Consider the following 26,088-nt stretch of genomic DNA (forward strand, 5'->3'; position numbering starts at 1 on the left):
TTTCCTCTATTTCTTTGCATTGATCCCTGAAGAAGGCTTTCTTATCTCTTCTTGCTGTTCTTTGGAACTCTGCATTTAGATGCTTATATCTTTCCTTCTCCTTTGCTTTTCACTTCTCTTCTTTTCACAGCTATTTGTAAGGCCTCCCCAGACAGCCATTTTGCTTTTTTGCATTTCTTTTCCATGGGGATGGTCTTGATCCCTGTCTCCTGTACAATGTCACAAACCTCATTCCATAGTTCGTCAGGCACTCTATCTATCAGATCTAGGCCCTTAAATCTATTTCTCACTTCCACTGTATAATCATAAGGGATTTGATTTAGGTCATACCTGAATGGTCTAGTGGTTTTCCCTACTTTCTTCAATTTAAGTCTGAATTTGGCAATAAGGAGTTCCTGATCTGAGCCACAGTCAGCTCCCGGTCTTGTTTTTGCTGACTGTATAGAGCTTCTCCATCTTTGGCTGCAAAGAATATAATCAATCTGATTTCAGTGTTGACCATCTGGTGATGTCCACGTATAGAGTCTTCTCTTGTGTTGTTGGAAGAGGGTGTTTGTTATGACCGGTGCATTTTCTTGGCAAAACTCTATTAGTCTTTGCCCTGCTTCATTCCGTATTCCAAGGCCAAATTTGCCTGTTACTCCAGGTGTTTCTGGACTTCCTACTTTTGCATTCCAGTCCCCTATGATGAAAAGGACATCTTTTTTGGGTGTTAGTTCTAAAAGGTCTTGTAGGTCTTCATAGAACCATTCAACTTCAGCTTCTTCAGCATTACTAGTTGGGCCATAGACGTGGATTACTGTGATATTGAATGGTTTGCCTTGGAAACGAACAGAGATCATTCTGTCGTTTTTGAGATTGCATCCAAGTACTGCATTTCGGACTCTTTTGTTGACCATGATGGCCACTCCATTTCTTCTGAGGGATTCCTGCCCGCAGTAGATATAATGGTCATCTGAGTTAAATTCACCCATTCCAGTCCATTTCAGTTCGCTGATTCCTAGAATGTTGACATTCACTCTTGCTATCTCTTGTTTGACCACTTCCAATTTGCCTTGATTCATGGACCTGACATTCCAGGTTCCTATGCAATATTGCTCTTTATAGCATCAGACCTTGCTTCTATCACCAGTCACATCCACAGCTGGGTATTGTTTTTGCTTTGGCTCCATCCCTTCATTCTTTCTGGAGTTATTTCTCCACTGATCTCCAGTAGCATATTGGGCACCTACTGACCTGGGAAGTTCCTCTTTCAGTATCCTATCATTTTGCCTTTTCATACTGTTCACCAACCTAGATAGCATGTTCAAAAGCAGAGACATTACTTTGCCAACAAAGGTTCGTCTAGTCAAGGCTATGGTTTTTCCTGTGGTCATGTATGGATGTGAGAGCTGGACTGTGAAGAAGGCTGAGTGCCAAAGAATTGATGCTTTTGAACTGTGGTGTTGGAGAAGACTCTTGAGAGTCCCTTGGACTGCAAAGAGATCCAATCAGTCCATTCTGAAGGAGATCAGCCCTGGGATTTCTTTGGAAGGAATGATGCTAAAGCTGAAACTCCAGTACTTTGGCCACCTCATGCGAAGGGCTGACTCATTGGAAAAGACTTTGATGCTGGGAGGGATTGAGGGCAGGAGGAGAAGGGGACGACAGAGGATGAGATGGCTGGATGGCATCACTGACTTGATGGACGTGAGTCTCAGTGAACTCCAGGAGTTGGTGATGGACAAGGAGGCCTGGCGTGCTGCGATTCATGGGGTCGCAAAGAGTCGGACATGACTGAGTGACTGATCTGATCTGATCTGATTAATACTTTTGTACAAACTTTCAATATATAATTAATCTGCTTACATAAAATCATGTTCAGCTCCAATAAAACTGTAAAAAGATTACTTTTTAAAATGCAATAGATATTTAAAACATTTTGAAATGATAGATAATGAAAATCAACATGAATCTGGTGACATTTAAAATTATCATGTGGGCTTCCCTGGTGGTCCAGTGGTTAAGAATCCACCTACCAATGCAGGGGACACAGGTTCAATCCCTGGTCCAGGAAGATTCCCCACGCCACAGGACAACTGAGTCCATATACCATAAATACTGAGCCCAGACTCTAAAGCCTATGCCCCTCAACAAGAGAAGCCATCGCAATGAGAAGCCCGTGTACCGAAACTAGAGAAAGCCTTCAAGCAGCAGTGAAGGTCCAGCACAGTCAAAATTAAATAAAAAATAAAATTATCATTCTATTCTCACAAAAGAGATCAATACAAAATAGCTGATGTTTTCACTCACAATTTATGTCTTCATCTCTAATCTCAGGCAAATATTTTCTTTTAAGACTAATGCTTTACCTGTTCCTTGTAAAGACATCCTTGCTTTTGTATATTTAGTTAAATTATTTATGACTGTTCATAATTCTTATTTTTCTAAAATTTCAAGTAAGAATCATTACACTCATTAATGCAAAATACTCTTAATTTTTCAAATGTCATTATTTCTTTCAATGTTTTTAAGTAGTCAGCCAAAGTGAATGTTTTGTGGATTTAAAAAAAACAAATACCACTTCCACTTCATAAGTTGAGGAGGTCTATGCAGCTCACAATTGTACCAGGTATTAAAACAGTAAGGGTTAAGCATCACCATCTTTGAGAATTTCCACAAGTTGGGTCAACTGTCCACATCTGGAGTTTCTTGTGCCCAACTGCTCCAAGAAGGGCAATGACACTCAGAGAAACCAGACTCCACATTCATGTCTGTGTGTTTTTTTCAACATGTATACTAATTGATTGTCCAAGGCACAGGCAAAAGGGAAACAAATTTAACCCTAGCAGGGTTGCTAAGGTATTGACACCTATCCAATACCTTGTAAATGTTCTTTGGCAGTGGCCCACAAAGTTAACTTCTAGAGTATTCAGCCTGATACACCAAAATAATTAATGACAATTAGACCATATAACTTTTTCCTACTTTTGCAACTAAATGTATAAATTAAGACAACATCCATTTATATCACTTGCAAAATGTCTATATAGTCGGCCCTTCACATTTATGGCTTTTACAGCCATGGATTCAGTCAACCAGGGACAGAAAATATCGCCCCCCAAAATTCCAGAAAATTCCAAAAAGCAACCATTCACATAGCATCTACTCTGTATTTCAATTATTTCCACAGCATTTACACTCTATTAGGTAATAGACATAATCTAAAGATGATTTAAAGTAGAGGTAAGTTATATGCAAATACTAGGGATAATATTTTGCATTAGAGACTGGGCTATCTGACCGGCTCCTAGGGCTCTTGGAGCCAATGCCTGTGGCTGTATACCAACATTGCGACAGCCTGTAATATGCAAGTCATTTAGAAAACATAGCTGATCACACACTGTTCTTTACAGACATGTTCATACAAAGATGGAAGTCAACATCTGTGGTGTGGATAGGTTTGATTAGCAAAAACAGGTATAATAGAGTGTGCCCTTGACTCTAATAATAGATATGAGTAGGCTACATGGCGAAGTGCAAACCCCCATCCACCACCAGGACATGCCCTGTAATGTCCGGAAACTAAAAGAAACTCAACTGAAGTCTCATCCATGGAACAGACTCACTCCCTGGGACCCTCTTCCGAATTGAGGCTCCAGCTGTGCTGTGACAGGGGACTTCCCAACACCGTTAAAATCTGGATGTTGCTCAAAACCCAATTTGGTGATATATTCTCTGCTCTTTCTATTTCTCTTTTCTTTTCATGTTAGTATGTTGAAAGTAAGCTACATAATTCTCTAATAAATATCTGTATTATTTATTTGTAAAACAAGTGGCTTCTTTTGTTAACAAATCCTTTGAACCAGTGAAAATTTTAGGCAAAGCATTAATTGGTGCTGTGAGCAGGATTTGTAAGACAAAATGCCACTCTTTAAGAAAAGAGATTAAGTTTGATGAAGTTTTTATTCCCAGATGGGAAGATTCATCTTATTGAAAGTGGAGAGTGAAAAAGTTGGCTTAAAGCTCAAATTTCAGAAAACGAAGATCATGGCATCTGGTCCCATCACTTCATGGGAAATAGATGGGGAAACAGTAGAAACAGCATCAGACTTTATTTTTTTGGGCTCAAAATCACTGCAGGTGGTGACTGCAGCCATGAAATTAAAAGACGCTTACTCCTTGGAAGGAAAGTTATGACCAATCTAGATGGCATATTCAAAAGCAGAGACATTACTTTGTCAACAAAGATTCGTCTAGTCAAAGCTATGGTTTTTCCTGTGGTCATGTATGGATGTGAGAGTTAGACTGTGAAGAAAGCTGAGCGCTGAAGAATTGATGCTTTTGAACTGTGGTGTTGGAGAAGACTCTTGAGAGTCCCTTGGACTGCAAGGAGATCCAACCAGTCCATTCTGAAGGAGATCAGCCTTGGGATTTCTTAGGAAGGAATGATGCTAAAGCTGAAACTCCAGTACTTTGGCCACCTCATGTGAGGAGTAGACTCATTGGAAAAGACCCTGATGCTGGGAGGGATTGAGGGCAGGAGGAGAAGGGGACAACAGAGGATGAGATGGCTGGATGACATCACTGACTCGATGGATGTGAGTCTGAGTAAACTCCCGGAGTTGGTGATGGACAGGAAGGCCTGGCGTGCTGCAATTCATGGGGTCACAAAGAGTCGGACATGACTGAGCGACTGAACTGAATCTAACTGAACCATTAGAAACTATTGCATGTTTTCGGCTCACACAGATTGAAAATGGATAAGAATGTGACACATTGGGTGAGAGGCTGGATCCTCCTCTCTGCCTACTGTTAGGTACATGAAGCTAATTTAAAATTGTCTGAAGAGAAGTTACAATTGGAAAAAAAGAATTGTTCGATTTGTGAGTACAACCGTCCATGTTACAATGCCAAGATTGTATTTTAGTTGCTCGAATCTTCACCTCTTAAGTCCGCTTCTCCCTTGAGCCGGCACACAGCTCTAACAATGTCCCCCACTCCCCTTGTCTTCTTTTTTCTTTTTCCTGTTGTAGCTTTACACCACCCCCACTTCTGCCTCTATCTCCCTCTCCATCAGCTAATCCCCTTCTAACTTTCTCATCTCTCAGTGAGGGGAGGAGAAGCCCAACTTCTTCCACTCCGTCGCCCACTCTAGCTTTTTTTTTTTTTTCCTGCCTCTATTCTGAGTCAATTTGAGCACCAAAATGGTCTATATTTGGGGCTTCCCTGGTGGCTCAGCTAGTAAAGAATCTGCCTGCAACCCAGGGAGACCTGGGTTCGATCCCTGGGTTGGGAAGATACCCTAGAGAAGGGACCAGCTACCCACTCCAGTATTCTGGCTTGGAGAATTCCATGCACGGTATAGTCCATGGAGTCGCAAAGAGTCGGATATGACTAGCAACTTTCACTTTCCACTTTGGTCTATATTTTTAGCTATAAAACTATGACTACAGAAAGGAAAGGTGACTTTTTGGCACTGGATAGCCATGATATTCTTTAGACTTGTTGACTAAAAAAAGATGTACAACTTGAGAGTTGCAAGTCAAGTTTTCCATTTAGTTCAGTCGCTCAGCCGTGTCTGACTCTTTGCAACCCCCATGGATTGCAGCACGCTAGGCCTCCCTGTCCATCACCAACTCCCAGAGTTTACTCACACTCATGTCCATTGAGTCCATGATACCATCCAACCATCTCATCCTCTGTTGCACCCTTCTCCTCCTGCCTTCAATCTTTCCCAGCATCAAGGTAGTATTGGAATTTCAGCTGCAGCATCAGTCCTTCCAATGAATACTCAGGACTGATTTCCTTTAGGATGGACTGGTTGGATCTCCTCAGTCCAAGGGACTCTCAGGAGTCTTCTCCAAAACCACAGTTCAAAAGCACCAATTCTTTGGCCCTTAGCTTTCTCTATAGCCCAGCACCCATATCCATCCATATATGACTACTGGAAAAACCATAGCTTTGAGTAGATGGACCTTTGTTGGCAAAGTAATGTCTCTGCTTTTTAATATGCTGTCTAAGTTGGTGATAACTTTTCTTCCAAGGAGCAAGCATCTTTTAATTTCATGGCTGCAGTCACCATCTGCAGTGATTTTGGAGCCCAAGAAAATAAAGTCTGTCACTGTTTCCATTGTTTCCCCATCTATTTGCCATGAAGTAATTGGAGCAAAATGAGAACTGTAGCCCAGGAGGCAGCATTTCAGATAGCTCTGAGATACTGCTCCGAAGTGGCAATGGGAGAAGGTCAATATATAAAGTTTTGGTGAAGGGCAGAGTTCAATACCATTCAATACAAAAGGTTTTCTGTTAGTCAACAGGATCTGATGTCACCATGAAGGGATTTATTGCTTCTCTAGATATGAGGAGATGCAAGGATTGAGACCATAATATCTGTTCTTAAAAACGTGAAGTGAAGTCGCTCAGTCGTGTCCGACTCTTTGCGACCCCATGGACTGTAGCCTATCAGGCTCCTCCGTCCATGGGATTTTCCAGGCAAGAGTGCTGGAGTGGATTGCCATTTCCTCTAAAGACCTGTCCCAGCAGATTCCCTGCAGCACAGAGTGCCTCACTCCACCCTGAACTCCCTCGGGGTTGTTGAACATCAACAGCTATAGCAGCATAGGGTTCAATCTTCGTATAAAGTAAAGTCGCTCAGTCGTGTCCGACTCTTTCCCACCCCATGAACTGTAGCCCACCAGGCTTCTCCGTCCATGGATGGGCTTTTCCAGGCAAGAATACTGGAGTGGGTTGCCATTTCCTTCCAGGAGATCTTCCCATGCCAAAGATTGAACCCGGGTCTCCCGCATAGTAGGCAGACGCTTTTACTGTCTGAGCCACCAGGGAATTAGAGTAATCTCCATAGAGGCAGGTGGCAAATGCCTTTGTTGTTCAGTCTTTAACAAAGCTCTTGGTAAGTGCCAAATTGTAATTGACAGACTCCGGAGAACACTGGTTAAAATGAATTTTTTTTTCTTCCTTTGAAACTGCAAAACCAGTTCTTTTTGCATATGCAATTTAAAACAGCTAGATTTTTACAAAGGTCTGCCTAGAAAAAATGCTTGAAGTTAACCTTTGCCTAGGCTTTCCAGATGGCGTTAGTGGTAGAGACTCTGACAGTGCAGGATAAGAGATGCGGGTTCAATTCCTGGTTTGGGAAGATTCCCTTGGAGGCAGGCATAGCGGCCCACTCCAGTATTCTTGCCTAAAGTATCCCATGGACAGAGGAGCCTGGCAGTCCATTGACTCGCAAACAGCTGGACTCTGCTGAAGTGATTTAGTACAGCAAGCTGCTTGAAATACAGAGCCCAATTTGCCTGAGACCTTAACCTTGGGCAAATTAGAATTTCAAGTCAAGGGGGAAAAAAATAGAAAGAGAAAAGAACCAAAGAGACATTTTAAATCTCAAGCAGAAAACTATGAGATCTCTGTCTGTCTGTCTGTCTGAATTTACCTTGTCTCAGTGTGTATCTTTGTTAGTCAATTGGCTTAAAGAAAAGTAAGCACTTACGAATCAAACAACTACAACAGAAATTAACCTAAATGAACTTCAGGTTCATGTGAACTGGGAAATATTCAATATTAAATATCTAGTATTAATGTTTGTTTGCTAATCTAATTAAGACATGTCTTGAATCATTAGCATTGTGTAATACCTTTATTGTGCCTAGGTTTAATGTAAGTGAAATTTGCCAACAAAGAAAGTAATTCAAGTGAAGAAACTTTATATAATATATATATATATATATATATATATATATATATATGACAAGAGCTTTTAAATAAACTTGGTTAAGAATAATTATACTTTAGGAATGTCTGTCTAAAATAATTTCTGAAGATTGGGGTAAGTTGAATTTCTAGGGTTCTACTAAACTAAGTGATAAAAGTTTACTAAATAGCTAGGTCATTTCCAAATAAAATAAGATTTTGAAACATTATTTACTGAACACTAACTTCCTCTTACAGAGAAACTAAAGAGATTTTGGACTATTAATGAATATGTTTGGTGCCATCCTGCGATGTTCTGTATAAGAAAGCAAATATTTTTAATAATTAAACTGGTTCACCAATCTCAGTTCAGTCACTTAGTCATGTCTGACTCTTTGCAATCCCATGGACTGCAGCACGCCAGGCCTCCCTGTCCATCACCAACTCTCAGAGTTTACTCAAACTCATGCCCATTCAGTCTATGATGCCATCCAACCATCTCATCCTCTGGCTTCCCCTTCTCCTCCTGCCTTCAATCTTTCCCAGCATCAGGGTCTTTTCAAATGAGTCAGGTCTTTGCATCAGGTGGCCAAAGTATTACAGAATGCTAATATAAAGTACAGTTCATAGTTGCTTAAGGAAAATAAGATGTGTGTTTTAAGTAAAAAAAAAAAAAAGCTATGAGAAATGAAATTGCATCTTATTAAGAAAAAAGAAAGTAGATCTGACTTACAGGTGGCTGTTTCTAAATAAAGTGATTTTAAAAAAAGAGAAAGAGGTTTTATGGAAAGTGGACCCCAAGAAAAATTTTGTACATAATACAAGTTTTCTTGAGATGTTGAACTTCCTTCAGTAATGAATTTTAAGTTTCTTTACCTCTGAAGTGATCTGTTCTGTTTACCTTTGAAATCTTTTGTTAACTTTGGCTAAGCAAATGACTACTGTTTCACAATGATTGATATAAACCTGTTGGACTGAATGTTATAAACCCTGCTGATATTTTTGGCAAAACTTCCTAAAATTAAAATCTAATGAAGTTCTTTTGACCTCTAGCTGACTTTGGGATGCTTCAGAGGGCCTCTGAGACATCCCAAAGAGAGGTATTTAACTACATGGGTTCATTTGATATGTTAAATTACTTGGGAAGTATTGTTGAAGAAGTGATAAATCTCAGGTTATATGTATGGTTGATGTTACTAATATAGATATCCTAAAAATTATGTGGAATTCATAAAGATCCGATATGTCCCGATAAAATGTTGTCAGTTATAATTCTGGTTACCATATTAAAGTGTTACATGTCACAGCAAGGACCAGGTTGCTTTGTCAATTACAATATAGTTACATTTTAAACATGCTGTCTATGGTTTCACTCTCATGCACTTAGAAGAATATTGCTACTTCCTCAAGATTTATGGAAAAGACTTTATAAGATTAACTAGATAAACACAACTCAGCCATTAAAAAGAATACATTTGAATCAGTTCTAATGAGGTGGATGAAACTGGAGCCTATTATACAGAGTGAAGTAAGCCAGAAGGAAAAACACCGATACAGTATACTAACGCATATATATGGAATTTAGAAAGATGATAACAATAACCCTGTGTACGAGACAGCAAAAGTGACTTATTAAGTCACTGATGTATGGAACAGTCTTATGGACTCTGTGGGAGAGGGAGAGGGTGGGAAGATTTGGGAGAATGGCATTGAAACATGTAAAATATCATGTATGAAACGAGATGCCAGTCCAGGTTCAATGCACAATACTGGATGCTTGGGGCTAGTGCACTGGGACGACCCAGAGGGATGGTATGGGGAGGGAGGAGGGAGGAAGGTTCAGGATGGGGAGCACATGTATACCTGTGATGGATTCATTTTGATATTTGGCAAAACTAATACAATTATGTAAAGTTTAAAAATAAAAAAAAACAAAACTGGTACCAGACTGGAATTTGGTTTTCTCTCTCTGTTAAAAGAACAAAGTTTTCTTAGAACACAGCTTTTGATAACAGATTGTGAATTTCTTTGCCTTTAAGTAATTTATATTTGCTTGTAAAATCTTTTGTTACTTTGATAAAGTTTTGCAACCCCACGGACTGTAGTTCACCAGGCTCCTCTGTCCGTGAGATACTCCAGGCAAGAATACTGGATTGGGTTGCCATTTCCTTCTCCAGGAAAGTAAATAAGTATTATTTCACAATGATCTATGGTACATGTAGATAAAGCTCCTTCTGCTTCTACAAATTAACCCCTCACTTGACCTCCTGGTGGCTCAGACAGTAAAGCATCTGCTAGCAATGCAGGAGACCCGGGTTCGATCCCTGGGTTGGTAAGATCCCCTGGAGAAGGAAATGGCAACCCACTCCAGTACTCTTGCCTGGAAAACTCCATGGACAGAGGAGCCTGGTAGGCTACAGTCCATGGGGTCACAAAGAGTCGGATATGACTGAGCAACTTCACTTTCATTAAACTATTTCTATCTGATGTCCTTAAAACATGGCAATAGTCTACTCCTAAATTGGGAAATTAAAATGGGTAAGCTATAGCTGTAAATCTGTCTGGGTTATGGGAAATCCAAGATAGCCCCTTGGCTTTTCCTGACTCCCTGACAAACCTCGTTTTTATTTGATGGGATAAAGCCTTCCCTGGCTGCAGGGTTACTGCCCTCACAATGAAAAGTGTTTGTGTTTCACTGAACATTAAATTCTAGTTATATTACTCACTTTTGAGATAGTTCCTTGTTGTTATATTATTAAAATTTTAATCAAGTTTTTAAAAGGACACTCTAATTTTGTTTCTAAAGCTTATATCTGGACTGGAATGCAAAAGTAGGAAGTCAAGAGATACCTGGAGTAACAGGCAAATTTGACCTTACAGTACAAAATGAAACAGGTCAAAGGCTAACAGAATTTTGCCAACAGAACACACTGGTCATAGCAAACACCCTCTTCAAACAACACAAGAGAAAACTCTACACATGGACATCACCAGATGGTCAACACTGAAATCAGATTGATTATATTCTTTGCAGTCAAAGATGGAGAAGATCTATACAGTCAGCAAAAACAAGACCAGGAGCTGACTGTGGCTCAGATCATGAACTCCTTATTGCCAAATTCAGACTTAAATTGAAGAAAGTAGGGAAAACCACTAGACCATTCAGGTATGACCTAAATCAAATCCCTTATGCTTATACGTTGGAAGTCACAAATATATTCAAGAGATTAGATCAAATAGACAGTGCCTGAAGAACTATGGACAGAAGCTCGTGATATTGTACAGCAGGCAGTGATCAAGACCATCCCCAAGAAAAGGAAATGCAAAAAGGCAAAATGGTTGCCTGAGGAGGCTTTACAAATAGCTGAGAAAAGAAGAGAAGCTAAAGGCAAAGGAGAAAAGGAAAGATAATGCAGAGTTCTGAATGCAGAGTTCCAAAGAATAGGAAGGAGAGATAAGAAGCATTCCTCAGTGATCAATGCAAAAAAATAGAGGAAAACAATAGAATGGGAAAGACTAGAGATCTCTTCAAGAAAATTAGAGATACCAAGGGAACATTTCATGCAAAGATGGGCACAATAAAGGACAGAAATGGTATGAACCTAACAGAAGCAGAAGATATTAAGAAGAGGTGGTAAGACTACATAGAAGAACTGTACAAAAAAGATCTTCATGGCCCAGATAACCACAATGGTGTGATCACTCCCCTAGAGCCAGACATCCTGGAATGTGAAGTCAAGAGGGCCTTAGGAAAAAATTAATTAATTAATTAATTAATTTTTAAAAAAAAGAGGGCCTTAGGAAGCATCACTATGAACAAAGCAAGTGGAGGTGATGGAATTCCAGTTTAGCTATTTCAAATCCTAAAAGATGATGCTGTGAAAGTGCTGCACTCAACATGCCAGCAAATTTGAAAAACTCATCAATGGCCTCAGGACTGGAAAAGGTCAGTTTTCAATCCAGTCCTAAAGAAAGGCAATGCCAAAGAATGTTCAAACTACTGCACAACTGCACTCATCTCACACGCTAGTAAGTTCAGTTCAGTCGCTCAGTCGTGTCTGACTCTTTGTGACCCCAAGAATCGCAGCATGCCAGGCCTCCCTGTCCATCACCAACTCCTGGAGTTCACTCAGACTCACGTCCATCGAGTCAGTGGTACCATCCAGCCATCTCATCCTCTGTCGTCCCCTTCTCCTCCAGCCCCCAATCCCTCCCAGCATCAGGGTCTTTTCAAATGAGTCAATTCTTCGCATGAGGTGGCCAAAGTACTGGAGTTGCAGCTTCAGCATCATTCCTTCCTAAGAAATCCCAGGGCTGATCTCCTTCAGAATGGACTGGTTGGATCTCTTTGCAGTCCAAGGGACTCTCAAGAGTCTTCTCCAACACCACAGTTCAAAAGCATCAATTCTTCGGCGCTCAGCTTTCTTCACAGTCCAACTCTCACATCCATACATGACCACGGGAAAAACCATAGCCTTGACTAGACAGACCTTTGTTGGCAAAGTAATGTCTCTGCTTTTGAATATGCTATCTAGGTCGGTCATAACTTTCCTTCCAAGGAGTAAGTGTCTTTTAATTTCATGGCTGCAGTCACCTCTTCACTTTCTGCCATAAGGGTGGTGTCATCTGTATATATGAGGTTATTGATATTTCTCCCAGCAATCTTGATTCCAGCTTGTGCTTCTTCCAGCCCAGCATTTCTCATGATGTACTCTACATATAAGTTAAATAAGCAGGGTGACAATATACAGCCTTGATGTACTCCTTTTCCTATTTGGAATCAGTCTGTTGTTCCATTTCCAGTTCTAACTGTTGCTTCCTGATCTGCATACAAATTTCTCCAGAGGCAGATCAGGTGGTCTGGTATTCCCATCTCTTTCAGAATTTTCCACAGTTTATTGTGATCCACACAGTCAAAGGCTTTGGCATAGTCAATAAAGCAGAAATAGATGTTTTTCTGGAACTCTCTTGTTTTTTCGATGATCCAGCGGATATTGGCAATTTACACGCAAGTAAAGTAACCCTTATGGCAGAAAGTGAAGAGGAGCTAAAAAGCCTCTTGATGAAAGTGAAAGTGGAGAGTGAAAAAGTTGGCTTAAAGCTCAACATTCAGAAAACTAAGATCATGGCATCCGGTCCCACCACTTCATGGGAAATAGATGGGGAAACAGTGCAAACAATGTCAGACTTTATTTTGGGGGGCTCCAAAATCACTGCAGATGGTGACTGCAGCCATGAAATTAAAAGACACTTACTCCTTGGAAGGAAAGTTATGACCAACCTAGATAGCATATTCAAAAGCAGAGACATTACTTTGCCAACAAAGGTCCGTCTAGTCAAGGCTATGGTTTTTCCTGTGGTCATGTATGGATGTGAGAGTTGGACTGTGAAGAAGGCTGAGCGCTGAAGAATTGATGTTTTTGAACTGTGGTGTTGGAGAAGACTCTTGAGAGCCCCTTGGACTGCAAGGAGATCCAACCAGTCCATTCTGAAGATCAGCCCTGGGATTTCTTAGGAAGGAATGATGCTGAAGCTGCAACTCCAGTACTTTGGCCACCTCCTGCGAAGAGTTGACTCATTTGAAAAGACCCTGATGCTGGGAGGGATGCTGGAGGAGAAGGGGACGACAGAGGATGAGATGGCTGGATGGTACCACTGACTCGATGGACGTGAGTCTGAGTGAACTCTGGGAGTTGGTGATGGACAGGGAGGCCTGGCGTGCTGCAATTCATGGGGTCGCAAAGAGTCGGACACAACTGAGCAACTGAAATGAACTGAAAGTAATGCTCAAAATTCTTCAAGCCAGGCTTCAGCAATACGTGAACCATGAACTTCCAGATGTTCAAGCTGGATTTAGAAAAGGCAGAGGAACCAGAGATCAAATTGCCAATATCCACTGAATCATCGGAAAAGCAAGAGAGTTCCAGAAAAACATCTATTTCTGCTTTATTGACTATGCCAAAGCCTTTGACTGTATGGATCGCAACGAACTGTGGAAAATTCTTAAAGAGATTAGAATACCAGACCACCTTACTCGCCTCCTGAGAGATCTGTATGCAGGTCAACAAGCAACAGTTATAACTGGACATGGAACAATAGACTGGTTCCAAATTGGTAAAGGAGTACATCAAGGTTGTATATTCTCACCCTGCTTATTTAACTTATATACAGAGTGAAGTCGCTCAATTGTGTTTGTCTCTTTGCGACCCTGTGGACTGTAGCCCACCAGGCTCCTCTGTCCATGGGATTCTCCAGGCAAGAATACTGGAGTGGGTTGCCATTTCCTTCTCCAGAGTACATCATGAGAAATGCCAGGATGGATGAAGCTCAAGCTGGAATCAAGATTGCCGGAAGAAATATCAATAACCTCAGATACACAGATGACAACACCCTTATGGCAGAAAGCAAAGAAGAACTAAAGAGCCTCTTGATGAAAGTGAAAGAGGAGAGTGAAAAAGTTGGCTTAAAGCTCAACATTCAGAAAACTAAGATCATGACATCCCGGTCCCATCACTTCATGGCAAAAAGATGGGGAAACAGTGGCAACAGTGACAGACTTTATTTTGGGGGGCTATAAAATCACTGCAGATGGTGACTGCAGCCATGAAATTAAAAGATGCTTGCTTCTTGGAAGAAACATTATCACCAACCTAGACAGAATATTAAAAAGCAGAGACATTACTTTGCCAACAAAGGTCCATCTACTCAAAGCTATGGTTTTTCCACTAGTCATGTATGGATAGATGTGGGTGTTGGACTATAAAGAAAGCTGAGGGCCAAAGAATTGTTGCTTTTTAACTGTGGTGTTGGAGAAGACTCTTGAGAGTTCCTTGGACTGCAAGGAGATCCAACCAGTCCATTCTAAAGGAAGCAGTCCTGAGTATTCATTGGAAGGACTGATGCTGCAGCTGAAGTTCCAATACTTTGGCCACCTGATGGGAAGAACTGACTCATTGGAAAAGACCCTGATGCTGGGAAAGATCAAAGGCAGGAGGAGAAGGGTGTGACAGAGGATGAGATCGTTGGATGGTATCACAGACTCAATGGACATGAGTTTGAGTAAACTTTGGAAGTTGGCAATGGACAGGGAGGCCTGGCATGCTGCAGTCCATGGGGTTTCAAAGAGTCGGACATGACTGAGTGATTGAACTGAACTGGTCTTGTTAAGTTTGCTTCTTTGAGAATGCAGCAAATGGATCTCCAAATGGCAATACAAAAATATCACCTGGCCAACACCCAAGTGTTCACCTGTCCTACTGTTGGCCAACAGAAGCATAAAGTCATAGACTCTTGCAAAGGTGGTTAAATTATCTAAACTTTGATAACTGCACCCATTTACTGACAGAGGCAATGGAAGGACTGCTGTATGAACCAACTTCTCAAGTTTGAGAACTGCTTATTGGAACACTTGAAGCATCAATAACTGTGAATGGGACTGTTTTCACTAAAACCTACAATATGTCCTTCATTGTTACTTATAGAATTAGTAAGACTTCCTGTGTTATTTTGCCTTGTTCCTATGTTCTTCAGCCTAAACAATCCTGGGGCCAACTGTTAGGGACAGTACATGAATAATCTTGTTCAGGCTTCAAGGACAAAGCAGAGCAGACCTTTGACCTTGCTTCTAATCTGCCTGGACACTGCCCTAACTGTGAGTGACTGTGAGTGCAAAACTTGCAGCACCATAGATAAAATGGGGGAGACATCTTGAGATGGTTGAGCCCGTGGAAGGGGCCTGGCCTACCAAGCCCTTGGCCTAACTACATTCCAAGTTTTACACAACAAAACAAACAGCATTACTATGAAACCAGAGCTTCAATTTGGTCACAGACTGATGGTGATAATGATTTGCATCCATCCTGGGATTATAAATGGAACTCGGAACTGCCATCTTTGAATTCTCACCCAGGTGCTGCCTGGGACCCTTTCCCAGTTGGGACTCCAGATGTGCTGTGACATGAGACTTCCCAGCACTGTTTAAGTCTGGATGTTGCTCAAAATCCAATTTGGTGATGTATTCTCTACTCTATTTCTCTTTTCTTTTAATGTTAGTATGTTGAAAGTAAGCTAGATAATTCTTTAATAAATATCTGGATTATTTTTAAAATAAGTATATAAAGGAATCACAACTACCTGGGCCACATCAAGGGGGTCTCCAAACCTCCCAAGAGGAATGTTTTTCTTTAAATTTTTTCCTTTCAAGTCTTCTTGTCATATCCGCATCAACAAATCCTGGTGCAACTACATTCACCCTAATTTTCTTTCTTGCTACTTCTTTAGCAAGAGCATGTGAAAATCTGACTAATTCTCCTTTATTAGCACTGTGCATAAACTGGCCAGAGTTTCCTCTGAAACCAATAACACCTCCTACATTCGCAATGGACCTGCTCTGCTGTTTAATCATTGTCTTCATGGCAGCTCTACAGGTCAGAGTGGAGCCCAGGAGGTTAGTATGAAGCAGAGAGAGCATATTCTCAGAATTTTTCCTTACTAAGAGTTTATCCCTATTAATTCCAGCTGCATTTACCAAGAAATTAACTGGACCCAAATTCTTGCCTCTGTTCCTTCAAATGTGTTTTGAATGTCATGTTCTTAATGACCACCTCAAAGCTCAATGCCAAATAAACTCCACCCAGGTCTCCAGCTGCAGCCTCTGACCCTCAGAGATTCCAGGCAACAAAGGCCAGTCAGCAGTGGCTCTGTGCCATCAAGCAGTCCACCGCTCTGTTGGTGCCCTAGACCCTGTCCATCTAGGACAGAAAACCTCTGGCCCCAGGGCTAGATGGAGAGGCTACAAGGGCCCACCCTTCCCAACCACCTCCCAGGTCTTTTTTTTAATGTGTTTCACATGGTATTAACAGACTGCCCAGGTGACTCAGTGATAAAGAATCTGCTCGCAAATGCAGGAGACACAGAAGACACAGGTTCAGTCCCTGGGTCGGGAAGATCCTCTGGAGGAGGAAATAGCAACCCACTCCAGTATTCTTGCCTGGGGGATCCTACGGACAGAGGAGCCTGGCCAGCTGCAGTTCAGGGGGTCGCACGAGTCAACTAAGTGCTTGTTCCATCACCAAATCCTCCCAATTTTTTTTTAATTGAAGTATAGTTAATTTACAATGTTGTGTTCATTTCAGGTGTACAGCACAATGATTCAGTGGGAATAGAATCTAAAAAAGAATGGATATATGTGTATGTATAACTGATTCGCTCTACCATACAGCAGAAACTAACAGAACATTGCAAATAAACTATACTTCAATAAAAATTAATTTTAAAAAAGAATTCTTTGTATAAAGTTCTCTCAATCTAAATTTATGTCTCACTGGGTATGGGTTAGCAATTGTGAGACTATTTTATATACATACGAGGGTTGAACACATAAGTAAATATAGTGTAAAAATGAGAGACAAATTTTTGCTATCAAGGAAAGAATTTTCAAATATAGGAAGCTAGAATGGAACCTGTGTGTTAGTTGAAATCGGAGATATCAATATGAATTGCTTTTGAGAGAGAGAAATCAAGCTCCATCCGCTGAGAGGGCCAGTAAGCATATCTCACTAGCAATGAGCACAGCTAGTATCCAGATCTTGGTTTCTAAATACCACCTTCCAATAAAAGGAAGCAAGACTTCTTAGAGAAGTGGTTGATTCCAGGGCTGGGGAAGGGAAAATATAAGAATAATTTATGATGCCAGAAAAAAAGAAGTAGTTGAAAAAAGATCAGTTCAGTTCAGTTCAGTTCAGTCACTCAGTCGTGTCCGACTCTTTGTGAACCCATGAATCGCAGCATGCCAGGCCTCCCTGTCCATCACCAACTCCCAGAGTTCACTCAGACTCACGTCCATCAAGTCAGTGATGCTATCCAGCCATCTCATCCTCTGTCGTCCCCTTCTCCTCCTGCCCCAAATCCCTCCCAGCATCAGAGTCTTTTCCAATGAGTCAACTCTTCGCAGGAGGTGGCCGAAGTACTGGAGTTTCAGCTTTAGCATCATTCCTTCCAAAGAAATCCCAGGGCTGATCTCCTTCAGAATGGACTGGTTGGATCTCCTTGCAGTCCAAAGGACTCTCAAGAGTCTTCTCCAACACCACAGTTCAAAAGCATCAATTCTTCACTGCTCAGCCTTCTTCACAGTCCAACTCTCACATCCATACATGACCACAGGAAAAACCATAGCCTTGACTAGACGAACCTTTGTTGGCAAAGTAATGTCTCTGCTTTTGAATATGCTATCTAGGTTGGTCATAACTTTCCTTCCAAGGAGTAAGCGTCTTTTAATTTCATGGCTGCAGTCACCATCTGCAGTGATTTTGGAGCCCAAAAAATAAAGTCTGACACTGTTTCCACTGTTTCCCCATCTATTACCCATGAAGTGATGGGACCGGATGCCATGATCTTTGTTTTCTGAATGTTGAGCTTTAAGCCAACTTTTTCACTCTCCACTTTTATTTTCATCAAGAGGCTTTTTAGTTCCTCTTCACTTTCTGCCTTAAGGGTGGTGTCATCTGCATATCTAGGTTATTGATATTTCTCCCGGCAATCTTGATTCCAGCTTGTGCTTCTTCCATTCCAGCGTTTCTCATGATGTACTCTGCATATAAGTTAAATAAGCAGGGTGACAATATACAGCCTTGATGTACTCCTTTTCCTATTTGGAACCAGTCTGTTGTTCCATGTCCAGTTCTAACTGTTGCTTCCTGACCTGCATACAGATTTCTCAAGAGGCAGGTCAGGTGGTCTGCTACTCCCATCTCTTTCAGAATTTTCCACAGTTTATTGTGATGCACATAGTCAAAGGCTTTGGCATAGTCAATAAAGCAGAAATAGATGTGTTTCTGGAACTCTAGATGGGGCATGTCAAAAAGAAACAGGAGCCAATCTGCAGGAGCTCACAATGACAAAGCTGAAGCAGTTTGAACAACAAAATAAATAAAATATTGGATTATAATCCATGAAATAAAATAAATGGTCTCTTGGATAAGAGACCATAGTGATATAAAGTATTGGCTAAATAAAAAACTGGGAAGAAGAGACAGTTCTACCTTATGGGAGAATTCCAGTTAATGAATGTAGGAGGGGGGCTTCTCTGGTGGTCCAGTGGCCCCCAGTGCAGGGCGCCCAGGCTCAATCCCAGTCAGGGAACTGGATCCTACATTTCACAACTAAAAATTCTGCATGCAACGAAGACTTGTTGCGGCCAAATAAATAAATTTAAATATTAATAAATAAATGTAGAAGGAATGAGGGAAATAGAAAATCATTTTTAGAACAAACACCACAGTAATAATTGTGTGTGAGATCCACTGATGGATGCCAACATTCATGGGCAAAAGTTCGAAGAGAAACAGAATTCTGCATAGTCTTAAACATATTCCTTCAGATATTTATTAATTACAAAGAGAAATATAGTAACTTTACAGTAAAGAAACCTTAACCAAGTGATCAAAGTTGAGATTATCAGTAATAAGACATATCAGAGGGCAGCATCGTGTATCCCCTGGTAGGATGAACTAAGAAAGGCATGTCATTTCTATACTATTCTTGCCAAAAATGCACAATCCCAATATAATCATAAGAAAAACCAGAAAACAAATATCAGAAAAATCAGGAAAATATTTTTTAAAATATCAGACTGAGTCACAGTCTACAAGTAACTGGCAAGTACTTTTTTTTAAGTCTCAAGGTCATAAAAGACTGAGTAATTATTACAAAAGAGAGGAGATTTAGAAAACACAAAAAATAAATGCAATGTGAGATATTGGATGGCATCCTGGAATAGAATAGAAAAAGAACATAGTGGAAGAGCTGTGAAATATAAATAAATAATATCTGTGCTTTAGCCAAGGGTGTTGCACCAACACTATTTTAGTTCTGGTTTTTTTTGGTTTTTTTTTTTTTTCCTATTTTAGTTTTGAACATTGCACTGTGCTTACACAAGATGTTCTCATTAAGAGAATTCAGATGAAGGGTGAATAAAACTGTAACATTTGCAACTTTTCTGTGCCTCTGGAAATATTTCAAAATGTATAATTCCTTTTTGTTTTCATTAATTTATTTTTGGCGGTGCTAGGTCTTCGTTAGTGCACAGGCTGTTTTCTCTAGTTGGGGTGAGCAGGGGCTATTCTTCGTTGCAGTACACGGGTTTCTCATTGTGGTGGCTTCTCTTGTTGCAGAACACAGGCTCTACAGTGCAGGGTTAGTAGTTGTGGGCACACGGGCTCTGGGGCACTTGGGATCTTCCGAGACCAGGGATTGAACTCATGCCCCCTGTATTGGCAGGCAGATTCTTATCCACTGCACCACCAGGGAAATTCAAAATTTATAATTTCTTAAAAGACACTTCATAGACCTGCCATTTCTGATCTTCTTCTGTATCTTTCCACTGCATGAAGGATGAAAGCTTTTAACCAAGCAATAAAAAGGACTTCTAAAACTCTTTAACATCATCCCTTATTCATTACCCTAAGCCATGACTCTTTTGTGTCATATATATTGACCACCCTTTACTGTCTTCTCATTTTAAAACAGAGAAGGCAATGGCATCCCACTCCAGTACTCTTGCCTGAAAAATCCCATGGATGGAGGAGCCTGGTAGGCTGCAGTCCATGGGGTCGCTAAGAGTCAGACACGACTGAGCAACTTCCCTTTCACTTTTCACTGTCATGCATTAGAGAAGGAAATGGCAACCCACTCCAGTGTTCTTGCCTGGAGATCCCAGGGACGGGGGAGCCTGGTGGACTGCCGTCTATGGGATCACACAGAGTTGGACACGACTGAAGTGACTTAGCAGCATTTTAAAATTGTATTTATTTATTTTTGGCTGTGTTGAGTTTTCACTGCTGTTTGTGGGCTTTCTCTAATTGCGGTGAACAGGGGCTAGTCTCTGGTTGTGATGTGTGGGCTTCTCATTGAGGTGGCTTCTGTTGTTGCAGAACATGGGTTCCAGATGCTCGGGCTTCAATAATGATTACTGTGACTTTTATCACCTTAGATTCACATAGTCTGTTCTTGAACATCATGTAAATAGAATCAAACAGTGTGTTTTCTTTTTAATTTAGTCAACCAAATTTGAGATGCCTTCAAATTCCAGTCTTTTTTTTGTTTGTTTAAAACAGAAAGTTTATTTGCTCAGTACACCAAGTAGAACGCAAGCACTATCATGACAAATATACAGAAATATGCAGATCAACATAAAACAGTAATTTAGTTTTAAAGAAGGGAAATCTCTTTAAATGTTATGACAACGTACTCCCAAGAATCCTTTTTTCAGTTAATTATACATTTCAATAAAATAAATGGTAATGAATTAAGTGGAAGTTAGCTTGTGAATTTTTCTTAAAAATAAAAATCCAACCCTATTAATCCATGCCAGTTAAACACTCTTAACTAAAATTTCCCAGTAAGTGCAACAGATGGAGTTAGTTACCTTTTTTGCTTGAATAGTCCCAAGGAAAATGGTTACTACACATACAGCAGGCAAACTGTTAAGACCGACCGATCTAGAACTTAGTGTTGCACTAATTTCAGTCTCAAATTGTGCTGAACGCTCATCATTAGTATGGCACATTTTGGTCCATGATGTGGTTTAATGCCAAGACAGATCCCAATTTGTTACAGAAACACATAGATTACTGTTGCTTTTTTTTTTGTTTATATATATATATATATATATATAAAAGCCAGATATACTTCCACATACAAAGGCAGGTTTTCCCAAGAGGGATTTACAGGAAGTAGTCTGGGGTGCGCCGGGTCACATGAGGCTCTCCACGACGAGGTGCTGGGTCAAACTGAAGGAAGGAATATTTCAAAGTGTCATCTAATTCCATGATAGCAGCCTGGTTCCCACAACGATAACAGTAATTGGGTGCACTGAAAATGGTAACCACGTTCCGATCGTGACACCAATTGTATCCCTCCATTACAAGTTGGTGAGCACGAGAAACCAGTGTGAGACCATTAGCATGGTTAAACGTTTCAGAAATATCTTGTCCAAATGTGTAGCCAGCACCACGTGGAGAAATACCCCACCCACCACGATCATCTGGATCTGACCATAAGAGATCACACATAGGGCCCTCATGTGGAACTTCTTGTAAACGATCCAGGGCTCTTATATGATCCAGTGTATCTATGGATGGAGAGAGGCCACCATGGAGGCAGAATATCTGTTCATCTACTAAAGCTGTAAGTGGCAGATAATCAAAGAGATCTGTAAAATATTTCCAAACATTGGCATTTCCATACTTTCGCAGACATTCGTCATAAAAGCCATAAACTTGGGTAATTTGTCGGCTTTCGTGGTTTCCTCTCAGTATTGTAATGCGCTCTGGATAACGCACCTTTAATGCCACAAGAAGAGTTACCGTTTCCACAGAATAATAACCTCTGTCTACACAGTCGCCCATGAACAGATAGTTTGTGTCTGGTGACTTCCCACCGATTCTGAAGAGTTCCATAAGGTCGTGGAACTGGCCATGCACATCTCCACAGACGGTGACAGGACAACGGACCTCCTGTACATTCGATTCTTTTGTTAAAATTTCCTTAGCCTTTTCACACAGCGTCCGGACTTGGTTCTCGTTCAGCTGTTTACACTCATTCAGCTGCTCGACCCACTGGTCCAGGTCCTTAGTGAACGCCTTGTCGTCCGTGGCGGCCCCCGCCCCTCCGCCGCCGCCTCCTCCAGCCCCCCGCGCGCCCCCGCCCCGGGCGCTGCTCCCCTAGCCCCCCGCCGCCGCCGCCGCCGCCAGCTCCCGGCGGGGGAGGGAGGAGCCGGGCACTGCGGACCCCGCGCCCCGCCCAAGCCCCTCGGGCGGCTCCGAGCGCGCGGCCTCCGGGAGACCCCCGCCCGCCCCGGCCCGCCGGCTCGCGCGCCCGGAGAGTCGGTGAAGGACGCGGGGACGTGCGGGGCTTCCGCGCAGCTGCCGCCGGAGGATGGGCACCCGCCGCCTGCCGGCCGCCGGCCGCTCTCCTCCAGTCTTAAGACTCTAGACTTTTAAGCAGACCAGCCTCTGATCCCATTCAATTCAGTCATTCAGTCAATGATTCAACAAGTTTTTATTAATATTCTACTTGACTTCAGGCATTCTCCCAAGCACTGGGGACACGGTTTTGAATGAAACTGACCAAATCCTTCATTCTCACTGAGCTGATATGCTAGTGGGGAAAGCTGATTCTAGAAACACAAACAAATAACATAATATTTCAGAGAGTAATAATTACTACAAAGAAAAAAATTAAGCTGGATAAGCCAATGGAGTAAGAGGCTAGTAATTTAGACAAATTTGTCAAGAAAGGACTCTCTGGACTGGTGATATTTGAACTGAAGCCTAACTAATATGCGGACACATCCGAATGTGTCCCCTCACCCAATTTCATATGTTGCCAAAGGTGATGATATTGGCAGGTGGGATCTTTGGAGGTGATCTGGTCATGAGGGTGGACCCCTCATGGATGGGATTAGTGTACTGATAAAGGATATACCAAAGGAAATTTTCTGGTGGTCTAGGGGCTAAGACTCCATGCTCCTAATGCAGGGAACCCAGGTTCAATCTATGATCAGAGAACTAGATCCCACCTGCCCCAACTAAAGAGCCTGCATGCCTCAATGAAGACTGAAGAGCCCATGCTGCAGCTAATACTTGGTGCAGCCAGATAGATCAATATCTTAAAAGAGAGAGAGAGAGATCTCAGAACTCCCTAGCCCTTTTCACCACTTGAAGACACAAGAAGTCTCAGACCTGGACCAGGGCTGCCACCTGACCATGCTGGCACCCTGATCTCAGACTTCCAGGCTTCAGAACTGTGAGCAATTTTTTTTTTCTCTACTGTTTATAAGCTACACAGCCTGTGATGCTTTTGTGAAAGTAACCCAAACAGACTAAGACAGGGGCAAGCCACATCAATATAGGGAGACGGTGAAGAGGATGGGGAAACAGTAAGTGCGAAGAGAGGCTTTGATAAAGTGTAGCAAAATGTTATCAATTGGTGAATCAGAGGAAAATGTACATAAAAGTTCCCTGAGCTGACATAAACTTGAAACACTGAAAAAGAGCAAGAAATGAGAGCAGAGGAAGCAGAGAAAGGAAAGAGAAATGGCAGAAGTAGAACCTAAGAGTTTGAGAGGATCCAGATAATGGAAAACTGTATGTGTTTCCTTGTCTGAGGAGAAGCCTGGGGGAGAGCAGTTGTGGAGTGTGATATCAAGAGTTCTGTTTTGGATTTATTAAGTTCAATTACAGTCTGGAACTCAGGGGAGAGCTTGGAGTAGAGCGATAAATTTGGGAGTCGTCAGTATATGGTATTTACGGTCCTAAGGCTCAACTTTCCTGGTGGCATAGTGGATAAGAATCTGCCTGCCAATGCAGGGGTCACAGGTTGATCCCTGGTCTGGAAAGATCCCACATGCCCTGGAGGAACTAAGTCCATGCGCCATAACTACTGAGCCCGTGTGCTGCAGTTACTGAAGACTGGGCACCTAGAGCCCATGCTCCGCAATAAAAGAAGCCACCAAAATGAGTAGCCTGCACACCACAAGAAAGGGTAGCCCTCACTTGCCACAACTAGAGAAAGCCTGCTGGCAGAGACGAAGACTCAGGGCAGCCAAAAATAAATAAATAAAGTCGTAGGTCTGGAAGAGATCAACTAGGGAAAGAATACTAGAAAAAAGAGAATCGATTCAAGGACTGAGCTCCAACATTTGAAAGTCGGGGAGATGAGGACACAATAAGGAGCAGCCACTGAGGTTGGAGGAGAATTGGAGGTCAAGTTCTGTTGGAATCCGAAGTGAATTAAGTAGGAGGGAACCTGTGTTCATTACAAAGGGAAATAACTTCACAATGAAGAATTCCGGAAAACCTTCCCCTACTCTTAACCATATGTTCAAAGTTAACAACACCAATAATTGGTCAAATGATATCTGGTACTTCCTGAAATGAGACACTAAGAAGAACAAAACAACGCCTCTGTAATTTTCCTGCCAAAGGTTCATAATATGGATTTAATCATGAAAAAATAAAGATCAAAATTAAGGGCCAGTATTCAAAATGAGTGACTAGTACTTGTCAAATTTGCCAATGGTTTCAAAGACAAATAAAAGTTGAAGGAGAATTCCCTAGTGGTCCAGTGGTTAGGATTCTGTGCCTGCAATGACAGGGGTCTGTCAGAGCAGTTAAAAAAAAAAAATTAGATTAAAAAAAGTTAAGGTTGAGGAACAGTCTTCAGTTAAAAGAGATTCTTATTAGGTCTTCCAAACTGGAAAAAAAATTGTTATAACCAATATTCTTTGGACTAGTAAAATCAAAACATTATCAGAAAATTAAATAATATTGTATCAATATTAATTTTTTCTATTTTGATAATATTACTACTAATGTAATAAAAAGTGTCCTTGTTTTTTGCAAATACACACTGAACACTTTAGAGCTATAAGGGTAGCTGGGCTACAATTTACTCTCAAATAATTCATAGAGAAACAGAGAAAAAGAGAGGCTTTGATAAAGTGTAGCAAAATGTTATCAATTGGTGAATCAGAGGAAAATGTACATAAAAGTTCCTTGTACTATTCTTGAAGCTTTTCATTAAGTTTGGAATTACATATATCTTTTAATGTTCACAAAAGATTTCTGAGTAACTTAACTTCATCACAGAATAAAACTCAAGAATATTTACAGGAACATGAAAATATCCAGCACCCAACAAGGAAAAATTTGCGATAACTGACATCCAATCAAAACTTACCAGGCAGAAACTATAAAACACTTAGAGGAAAACAGAGGTAGAACATTGTATAACATAAATCACAGCAAGATTCTCTATGATCCACCTCCTAGAGTAATGGATGCAAAAATAATGAAATGAGACCTAATTAAAATTAAAAGCTTTTACACAGCAAAGGAAACTGTAAACAAGGAGAAAAGACAACCCTCAGAATGGTAAAAAATCATAGCAAATGAAACAACTGACAAAGGATTAATCTCCAACATTTACAAGCAGCTCATGCAATTCAATACCTGAAAAACAAACAACCCAACCAAAACGTGGGCAGAAGGCCTAAACACACATTTCTCCAAAGACACACAGATGGTTAATAAACACATGAGAAGATGCTCAACATCACTCATTATTAGAGAAATGTAAATCAAAACTACAATGAGCTATCGTCTCACACCAGTCAGAATGGCCATCATCAAAAAGTCTACAAACAATAAATGCTGGAGAGGTTGTGGGGAATCCTCTTGCACTGTTGGTGGGAATACAAATTGATACACCACTATGGAGAACAGTATAGAGAGTCCTTAAAAAACTAAGAATAGAACTACCATATGATCCAGCAATCCCACTACTGGGCATCTACCCTGAGGAAACCATAATTGAAAAAGACATATGGACCCCAATGTT

At 41.1% G+C, this 26,088-nt stretch overlaps 2 pseudogenes; both read right to left on the minus strand.

Moving 5' to 3' along the window:
• Positions 1–15,768: 15,768 nt before the first annotated feature.
• On the minus strand, positions 15,769–16,376 carry LOC102287205 (3-oxoacyl-[acyl-carrier-protein] reductase-like; annotated as a pseudogene).
• A 4,417-nt stretch (positions 16,377–20,793) lies between these two features.
• Positions 20,794–22,357, minus strand: LOC138991769 (serine/threonine-protein phosphatase 2A catalytic subunit beta isoform pseudogene; annotated as a pseudogene).
• Positions 22,358–26,088: the final 3,731 nt, after the last annotated feature.

Source organism: Bos mutus, chromosome 18 (assembly GCF_027580195.1).
Source record: "Bos mutus isolate GX-2022 chromosome 18, NWIPB_WYAK_1.1, whole genome shotgun sequence".
Taxonomy (NCBI): domain Eukaryota; kingdom Metazoa; phylum Chordata; class Mammalia; order Artiodactyla; family Bovidae; genus Bos; species Bos mutus.